Below are 10,114 nucleotides of genomic sequence, written 5' to 3' on the forward strand. Positions count from 1 at the left end.
TGTTCTCTTAAGCCCTTTCCCCAACAGCCACCGTCTGTTTCATTAATCAGCACCTACCTTTCCCACACGAGTTCTTCCCTTGCCTTAACTCTATCCTTCTTGCTGTCTAAACTTTTCCTTTACTGCCTGAAGAATAACTTCCGCTTCCTCTCCTCCTTATCAGCATGGACTCCGATAACAATTCCCTCCTCTTTCCACGCGTGACGCCAGAAGTTGCACAGCTCCCTACAACGCTGCTAACCTCTCTACCAAAGCAAGCCGAAAATCCTCCTCCTCTAAGTCACATCCCAAGTCCCAACAAAGTGAATGGGGATACTTGAGCGAAGCCAGCAGGATCTGTCCCTTTGTGTTGTTTTGCCATAGCAACGTGAACCCAAGTTTCTAGGCCATCCAAGGCCGCCTTCACAGCAAAAGCTTTTTCACTTTTTGTTTGCTTGTTTAACGCATGGCAACCATTTCACTTATTTAACCGGTTTTTCTTCCACTTGTCCAAGCTGCTTCCCTGTGAGAATGCAATTAATACACGCATGCCATGTGTAAGTAAAAAAGGCAATCATTTGTAATCAAGTACACCCAACCTCAAGTAAAAAATCCCAAACCACAAATAGTTAACTATATGAGCAGTTCTATAAACTTAGGAGTAGCAAAAGAGTTTATTTATAACCCTACTCCTATTAAAAATGCATTTTTGAAGACTTGTTTTTTTATTATTAGCCGACATTTATCATGTCAATTCTGCATGATTTGCACACATACAGGTTGGAAAGCTGGTTAATAGGATTATCAAATGTTCACGGGGAACTGAAAATTTGTACGTATTTTTAAACGCCTACGACCAAGGCACATACACAACGTCCCACCACTCAGAACTCAAAATAGTAACTTATTCATAAATTATAAAGGGACAGATATGGGTTTAGAAGCAACAAAGTGGTTTCATTTTCAGGGAATATATGAATAGCAATAAAACTAAAAATCCTGAGATATCAAAAATCCCAGGGAAAAAGTAACTCTGATGTCCTGTAGTTCACATGCTGCTGTGCTTGTAATGGGACATTTCAACAAGTCACAGTTAAAGACTATGGGAACTGGAGGAGTGCCAAAGGAAGATGTTTTATGCCATTTAGCAATTGTGCCCCTCTATCCCATGTGATTTTGTTTTAGTGTTTTGTTTATTTATTTTCTTATTAATGTATTACAATGTAGCCTGCCAAATTACAGGAACAAAAATATACACAAATAAGTCCAATAAAAATGTGAAACCATTCCACCTATTTAGTAATAGCATACTGGAGGGGGATTTTGCTACCTGGTCCATATTTTGCCCACAGCTGGAATGAAGCTCCAGTTTGGATGGGATTGTCTATTCTCAGTATCATTTCATAACCAACTTCCCCTTCAGCTTCACAAGTTTCTATTTTTTAATCACCTGATTTTATTGCTGTGAGTTTAGACACCACCAGACACTGGAAGCTGCAGCTGAAGAATCACTGCATAATATAGCACAAAAGTAAGAGACAGTTTACAGAAACAGGACAAAAGTCATTCTGTTATATAGTCCCAGGACTTCCCTTCCCCCAAACACAGGGAGGTATGCAGATAAATCTTCCTAGGCTGAGGGCAAGGTTTTGCTTACCAAGTGTAAACATGAGAATGGTCTCTTACGGGATCAGGATGCAGGAGGGTTTCAGTAAGTGGAAGGGAAGGAAGTGCATTCGGGCATCTTGTAGTGGAAGGAATACACAAGACTTCCACAAGGAGTAGACTGGAACAGATTGCTTTTTGACAAGAGCAGAAATTCTGGAGGCTACTGAACCTCTACAGGAAGAAGCACAGATGGCACCTCAGAGTTCAGCGAGACCAACATTCTACACATAATCTGAGTACCAAATCAGAATTTTTTAACTTTTATTAGACAGCCCTCAGGAACTTCTACATCAGGCCACCTCTAAAGGGAGCAGAGAAAACAAGAGGCTGGGATGCTGTTCAGCTCTTACACTGTAATGGCTCAAGCAATCTGTAACCTCCTACCAGCTCCAGACGTGTTTTCTGTGCAACTCACAGCTACTCTATTCTTTCACAGGCAAAAAAGGTCATAACAGGACCTCACCTCGGCCACAGCAACACCCCCTTAACACCTGGCTGGAAAGACAACACTACTTTAGGCATTCTGCTTCCAACTTCTAGCTAGAAGATGGACAAGAAATCTCACTGATCTTACCAGGGAATACCAGCAGTGCAATTATATACCACCTTTCTGATACACATTAAGGCGGCAAAAGGAAGAAAAAAACCAGACCCCTAAAAACATACATCCATAAAAAAACATGCAACCCAAGAAATCTCAAATGTACATTCAAATAAAACTCAAGTTCCCAATTAACCAGTAATATCTCATCACAACTAACAGGAACCAAGCTCATGTTTCTTAAATGGGACTTGCTGCTTCTGAAAAGTTTACCCTCAAACAAAAGCAACAGAAATAGGAATCTTCATGCTGAGCAAGATCACCATAACTTGCATGAAAAAAACATCTCTACAACCTTTCCTTCTCATAGTTAAATTTCTTTGGACTAATTACTAACTTTTTAATTGTTTCTAATTGGAAACAGAATAGATTTCCTGGCACTGGACTATCTTACTCTTCACAAACACAGTAGCAGCCAAGAACTTCACACAAATTTAATTTATCTTAAGTTTTACTTGGCTGAGTTCCTAATTGCACACCTAAACTAAACAGATAACAGCTCTGATTTACCTATCAAGACAGATATAAAACTAGGAAAGGCATCTCTGAGGAACTGAAGCCACAGCAGGATGGAAAGTTACCAACAATTCAGCAAGGCTTCTTCCACTCAGGGTAAAAGATGTCAGCAAATTGCTGTTAATGAATGCTTGGCACTGTTTTTTCAAGACTGAACTGCAAAACTTTAGGACTGCATCTAGAAATATTCTACCTAGAACCTATCTAGTAGGAAAAAAACCCAAATCTGTCACTGGTGGGTTTAAAACCTTGAAACTAAAGGTTTCTAAGGAAACCAAAGGAAATTTTAAAGTACACACTTAGAAATGGAGTTTTGAAACAGTGACCTATAAATACCTGAAACTGTCTAGGTTAATTGTGAGAAACCCACAAAGAGTCTGATGAAAAGACTACAGCATTAAACAAATTCACTGTATAAGGATGCAATCTTCTTTGGGAAGAGTAAAACAAACAAGACAGTCAGTAAATAGGTGAACGTGATTGAAAATCAGTGCTTCCCATTACAGGGGAATTGGATGAGGTGATACAAACCAGCCCTCCTCACACCATGGGCCATTAGATACTACAAGAAGTAAATTAACAGATTGAAATATTAACTACTAGGTATTTTAAAGTTAACTGCATGCATTATAAAACCACATTTTGGAAAAAAAGAAAACCAAATAAAACAAAAGAAGCATGTTTTATCGTCTCTAAAATAAGGTAAACTCTAATAGGCAGGCAGATTAATAGATTATTTCTTCAGGTTGCTTAAACAAGAATGCAAGATAAACACATTTACCAAAAGTTAACTGCTAACCACTAAATTCTCAGCTGCACTTCTTACAGATAGGAAACTTCTCCCACACAAACTGAGAAGTCCTTAAAGTGACACACAGGTAAAAGAATGAGCCCAAAAGAGTTTCCCTTTCTGTAGGGGCATCTACCCTTTCCCTGTCTGTCAAATAAATGGTGTAATTCCATTTGTTGAGCAGAAAAACACATTCAGGATGGAGCAAAAGTTTTCCATTAAAAAAATTATTTATAAGTACTTCATTGGGGATTTATTTCAGTCAAGGTATGAACCACTAGCATGCTCCACTCAGAATGAGGATACACTCCCATAAAATCTTTACCATTCAGAATTTTCTTTAGTCATTTTACATTAAATGTATAAATGACAACTGTAAAAAAATCTTTGGGCACAGGTATGGGGAGAGGGAAGACCACAACTAATTCCTGTAGCCATCTAAATAATTTGTGCATCTTTCTGCCAGAAGGAAATTGCTACACCTCATCACTGGAGTGAATCAAATGACCAGATCTACAAGTATTTAGAAACACTGGTGCTTTTCACTGCTGGAGGGAAGAACTAATCTATCACAGAACACAAGCTGTAGATACTGAAGGAGTGAGTTGGTTCATTAATGCAATAGCTTTATTACAAGAAAAGGCTCATCTCTTCAAATACCACAACAGCTGCTTTGTAAAGTAGAACAGAATTTTGTTTCACTCAATTCACTGTCAAAACCAATGTTTCACATGTGTGATAAAAATACTCCCATAGTTCTTAATCACACAGTATCAAATGCAGCTAGAGTCTAACAACTTACTTGTCAAATGTAAGGCAAAAGAGGACATATCAGTCTTCAATCCACCTCCAGCTTCTTGGCAAAGAAATACACGAATTCAGCAAATTTGTACTACACAGTAAGCTCACTGGATACTTTGGGATTTTTTTATTGTCCCTGACTCACACAACGTAACTTACCAATTTCCAACAGAAAATGCCTATAACTACAAAGGAGAATCAGAGAATAAGTGAATTGCCATTATTCCTTGGAATCATTCACAACACCTTATGTGTCATAGCCCCTATTGCCTTCTGTGCAGAAAAACAACCTCTACACAGTAACTCTATAATTAAATTGTTTCAGACCCAAGACTTCTAGGTAAGCTGCTCTCCTGCAATCTAAACAGGTCTCTCACAAGGTCACAACTGAAATTATCTAAAAGAGAGGCCCTTTCCATCTGACTCTCAAAATCTTACAAACATCTTACATCAGGAAAGAAAAAGAAATCTGAATTTGCCCAACTAGTGTACTGAAATTAGAGAGATTATTACAGAAGTGCTAACTATAACGTAATTAAATTTGTTAATAATAAGCAAGTGAGGCTCATTTTGAAGTACTATTCACAGGATGAAGATGCAATCACTATTTGCACATTTTCCTCAAAAACACCATTCATTTCATTAAAGAAACATCAGAAACTAGCATACTTTCCAAGACATAATTATTTGTGAGCAGTACAAATCAACAGTTATTACACTTAAAATGCAATATATGAAATGTTCTCCGCTGAACTCGACAAATATGACTACTTAGATAATCAAGGTCATAAAGTAAGTTCTTCTTTTAAAATATTTTGTATTACTTGAAATAAAAAAATATGGACTATAAATTGACAGCCTTAAAATTCCTCTTTCCACGATTTCCAGAGATGTGTAAATCTCTTTCCTTTTGGCTACCACAGAGTTAATTGTTGCTGCAATAGCACAAAAAATGCTGCTCTATTGGATGACTGCCAGCACATAAAAATGCGAATCCACAGCAATGGATAAAGCAATTCCAATTGCACTACTTTTTGCTAGTACATTTTTATGACAAAACATGCTTCTATTCATGAAGTGGCTAGCAACTAGCATACCACTGCTAATCACCATAAATACTACCCCTATAGAAGTAATGCCTATTTATAATACACAAATATTTCGTGGAACTAGATCAAACGCCATGTGATTGCAAAGATATTTACAATCTATGTCCCAGAAAGTATTTTCTGAGATCCACATAAATGGCCCAAGACCTGGTAATTCATGTTTTAAATGTTGACACAATATTCGTGGAGGTATCAAAGAAAAGAATCGTAAGACAAATTAGGGAAAGATTTACTGCTATTTTCAAATCACATTAAAGCTGAAATTTCAGTCTGGCTTTACAAATTACACACTTCAGCATCTCAGAGAACCATCTGGAGAGAAAGTTTTGGATTCCATGAAAACAACAGAAGATGAAGATTGCCAGTGGAATTTAACATAGACCCTTTTGTACCTTCAGTAGCAGGCAAAATCATGTAATGCTCTTAGAGAACAATGCATGGGCACTGAAATATGAATATACTTTGCATATATTTTTTTATATATTTTATACCTCACTATGCTGTTCGTGCCATTCCAGAACTAGAGCTTACATATCTTGCTTTAAACCTGACCAGGGACTGTCAATTTCAGTTGAACTCTCTCGTGTGTGTACTTGCTCTAACCCCTAATGCTGGTGGAATACAATTGTTACTACTCACAAGCAGCAAACTGGCTACTCCGTAACAAATGCTCCTTGGTATGTTTTTATCCCACCATCAGTGAAAGGGGGATTAACCCCAAGTAGAAGCAGCAAGATTCTTGCATTTTCTGTGGGTAAGAGCCCATTCTCCAGCTCTTACTGGGTCATAGCTGACACGTTGCAAATTCCCATTCTTCACTTCGCATTCAGCCATCTGTTTGTACATCCATACCTTCAGTATTTGCCATTTGGCTGCACCAGACTTCACAGACAAATATGGATAGGTGCAAGCCATCCTCATAACCTTCTTTGGCAACAGCCTTTACATTCAGCATTTCTGGTACAAAAGACTTAATCATTATGCCAATATGAATCAAAAAGGAAAACCATTATTGCTCTGTGCTGGGACCGGTAGTCGACCTCTACAGTAATAAGCTAGTAATGATTTCTTAAAACCTAGAAGAATATCTAAAAATATTTTCTCTTATGGAAATCCTAAATACTAGAAATAGTTTCTTGTGAGAATACAACTGCTTTGCAAGTCAACTTGAGCTCTCAAGATGTCTATATAGCATCATAAATGTGATATAGTAAGAGCTCCACTGTGAAAATATTTTTGTCTAGTTCATTATCTGAAACTTTGCAGAATAACTCAAAATATCATTTCTTGGGTTTAATTCACTTCAAACATCTTCAGAAAGAAATTTCACTCAAACCTCTAATGTTTTTGCAAGTCAGTAACAGCTAACATGACAAAAACTGCATTCAGAAGAAATGAAGAAATTCATAAGGTATTTGAAAATAATGTGTTTATTTCAATGTATGTTGGTGTTCCAAGTAAATTGACATTCACCTTCTAAAGAAATACTACCAAAAGTATAGGCCCAAAGTTTTTAATAGATTACAAGTGTGGTAGAAGGAGAAACTTTACAGACAGAAAGTTTTGTGTTCCCCCTGCTGGTTTAGCAATTGACTTCCAAACACCATTCCTGCGGTAGGCATCAAGATGCTGGGGTATGAAAATATGTTTTGCATGCCAGGAACAACAACTGAGAGTTACTTTCTAAAAGAATTCACCTCCTTGGTGGATATCACTTACAAACATTGACTAGATGAGGGTCTGGACACACAAAACACACATCAAAATCAACGACGAAACAAGATCTCCCCAGGGACAGAAAGCATGTCAAGAGAGAAAAATCTGAAGTGTCACTTTAAACTTGAAAAGGTTGGACTGCAGCAAACAATTGGGGGAAGCAAGTTTCAGAGTAAAGGACTCTTCACTGAAGGAAGCCAATGACCTGCCCCCCCTCCAACACACGTCCCTCCCTTCCTCCCCCAGCCGAGCACCAGCTGCAGCGGTGGCCCAGGTCTGCATTCCAAGAGCAGCTCCTCCTCAGCCGCAACCCAAGTCCTGTAAGCTTTCATGGGTTAAACTGGAGCTCTTCAAATGAATAAGCATCTTCCATTAACATTTTACTAGCACCCTTGTTGGGACTACTTTGACAGCACACCTGTGCAGTGCTAATTAAAACTCAGCTACCAACTCATGCTGTGCCAGGCATTCAGGAAAAAAGCATGGACTGTAAGGGAAATAAAGTAATCTTCTTAAGTAGCAATAAACAAATAGATTTGGTCTTGGGAAGACATTTCATTTACACATGTAAGGTCTTCCACGTTTGAGACTACAATCTCAGTCCTCCAGGTCACCATGAGACAAACCTAATTGATGCCACAGTTCGAGAGGAGGTGGCTCTCTCACTTTGGGTTTTCTCCCCACTGGGCCTCTAATATCAGCCTGTTGGATCTCACCAAACAAAAAGTAGATAAACTTAAAGCACAGACCCAACCAGAAAAACTTTTTCTTAGAACAAAATCATGGCACCTGTATGTCTTTCTAATAACTTACAAACACTATCAGAAATATTCTGTAAAAAATTTACTGAGCTGATGATAACATATTTGAGAAGAAAATAATAAGTGATAGCAGATCAATTTTAACAGCTACAGCTTAACAGAACTGAGATAAGTAGATTTACGTCTTGTTACATCCACAGCAAGTGGAAAAGGCATAACTGCACATGCATGCTATGACTGAAGAAGTCCCCTTTTTTGAAAGGGACAAGAAGTATCACATCCTGTGCTGTTTGACACCAACGACAATGACTTTGGAATTACAAGTGCACTTGAAACTGGGGAAAGCTCGTGTTTAGAAAGTTACTTGATTTACATCTAACAGTGAAGCCATATTCTTGTTATTACTGGGAGAGCCGTACTCAGAAGCCTACAGTGACTTAACTCCAATGCATCCCCTGCAAAAGATGCGGCAGTAACTCCCACATGACAACCCCTCAGTGAAATAGCACTGAAGGGACATTATACTGGTCTTTATATTATTCCCACACTCTGCTCGTACATTGCCGAGCTCCCACCTGGCCTCACGAAGGGTACGAAGACACGCGCGCACAGCAGAGCCAGCCTTTGCAAAGGATTTCGCTCGGCGCCCGTAACTCGCCCGGCACGTACCAGCCAGGCGGACACGGTGCCTGTCGCCGGGACACCTGTAGCTCCCCGTCCCCAGACGCCCGCCTCTCGGCTCAGTTCCCGCAGGGAGCCCGCGGCTCGCACGGTCCCGAGCCGCGACGCTGACGGCCCCCGGCAGCTGCCGCACGCCGCGCCCGCCCGGGACGCTCCCGCTCACCCGCGCACGGTGACACCTCCGCGGGCGCACACCCCGCGCCCGCCCCAGCGGACGGCACATCCCTGCGGGGCGCCCGGCCCGAGACGCTGCTGTCGGGGCGGGGGTCGCGGCCGCCGCACCTACCTGGCGGCAAGTCCGTCCACGCCGCGTCCCGCGGGGCAGGCGCGGAGCGGCGCGGCTACGCCATGGGCACGGCCGGCCGGGACGGGAACGCAGCCCTCACCAAGGCCGCCCAGCGCCGGCCACTACCGCCCGGCCCGCGGTGCGCGGAGGAGGCGGCGAGGAGGCGGAGGCGGAGGAGGCGCGTGTGCGCCCGCCCGGCCCCCGGCCCGGCCGTAACCCCTGGGCGCGCGGGGCGGGGCGGGGCGGGGCGGGGCGGGGCGGGGCGGGGCGGGCGGGCGCGGGCGGTGCCGCCATTGGGCGCGGGGCGGAGACGGCGTCGTGACGGCCGCGCCCGCCGCCGCCGCCCCTCGCGCCCGCGTGCAGCGAGCGCGCGCCGCGGCCCCCGCCTGCCCCGCCCCGCCCCTGAGCCCCGCCCACCCCGCCCGCAGCCGTGAGGGGCTCCGGGGGTCGCGCCCGGCCCGGCCGTGCTGGCAGCCGGCGGCTCGAAAACCTCCGCGCAGCCGGGGCGGGAGACAGACCCCGCTCACGGCAGCCGCGGCCGGCAACGGCCTTTAAGTTACCGGCCCCGAAACCGCGTGAGGCCGCCGGGCGCCGCGTCCGTAACGGAGCCTGGGCTGCGCTCGGTATCGGGCGCAGTGTGAGCGGCGGTGTGGCGGTGCCCAGCCCTGCGCACCGAGGTACGTTCCTGCAGCCCCCCGAGCGGGCCCAGCTCCCACTGGCGGCTGGCGCAGAGGCCCCGGCCGCCCCCTCAGTGCTGCCACTCCAGCCAAGGGCAGCCAGCAGCCCACATCAGAACGAGTTTTGGCCAACACCGCAGAGCTGACACTGTTTACAGCAGAGCAAACTAATCCAGATCACTCGAGGTTCATTATGCTGGAAAATAACAGAAAGTGCTATTCAGTGCAAAAAAAAGCACACTTAAGGTGTCAAATCCCCCAACTTCAAGACTATCGAGTTGTGAAGCAAACTGTCATTAAGGGAGCTACACCACAAATGAGGCCCTTCCACCCGTAGCTCAGCTCAACCATAACTTTATCCTTCAGCAGGACGAACAGAGTTAGTTTCTGACACAGTCCTGAAACATCAGGTGTGTGCTGCTCTCCAAACCTATATGTCTTCTAAAGGTCACGGTGATGAGAGCAGTACAAGAACTTGGCAAACACTATTACAGCAAAACTCCCATCACAAAATTGAGCCCTACTCATA

The 10,114-nt window shown here is 43.3% G+C and overlaps 1 protein-coding gene across 2 annotated transcripts in view; it reads right to left on the reverse strand.

Annotated features, from left to right (window-relative positions):
• Positions 1–9,023, reverse strand: part of TGFBR3 (transforming growth factor beta receptor 3) — a 121,966-nt gene extending 112,943 nt beyond the window's left edge. Inside the window, exon 1 of one of the 2 annotated variants that reach the window (XM_040072376.2) lies at positions 8,909–9,023. The gene's annotated coding sequence lies outside the window, so the exon portion shown is untranslated. Of the gene's footprint in view, positions 1–57; positions 269–8,908 lie in introns of those variants that run through there. The other variant, XM_040072377.2, reaches the window with a different exon arrangement.
• Between the last annotated feature and the right edge of the window lie 1,091 nt (positions 9,024–10,114).

The sequence above is a fragment of the Hirundo rustica genome, chromosome 9 (genome assembly GCF_015227805.2).
Source record: "Hirundo rustica isolate bHirRus1 chromosome 9, bHirRus1.pri.v3, whole genome shotgun sequence".
NCBI classification, from domain to species: Eukaryota; Metazoa; Chordata; class Aves; order Passeriformes; family Hirundinidae; genus Hirundo; species Hirundo rustica.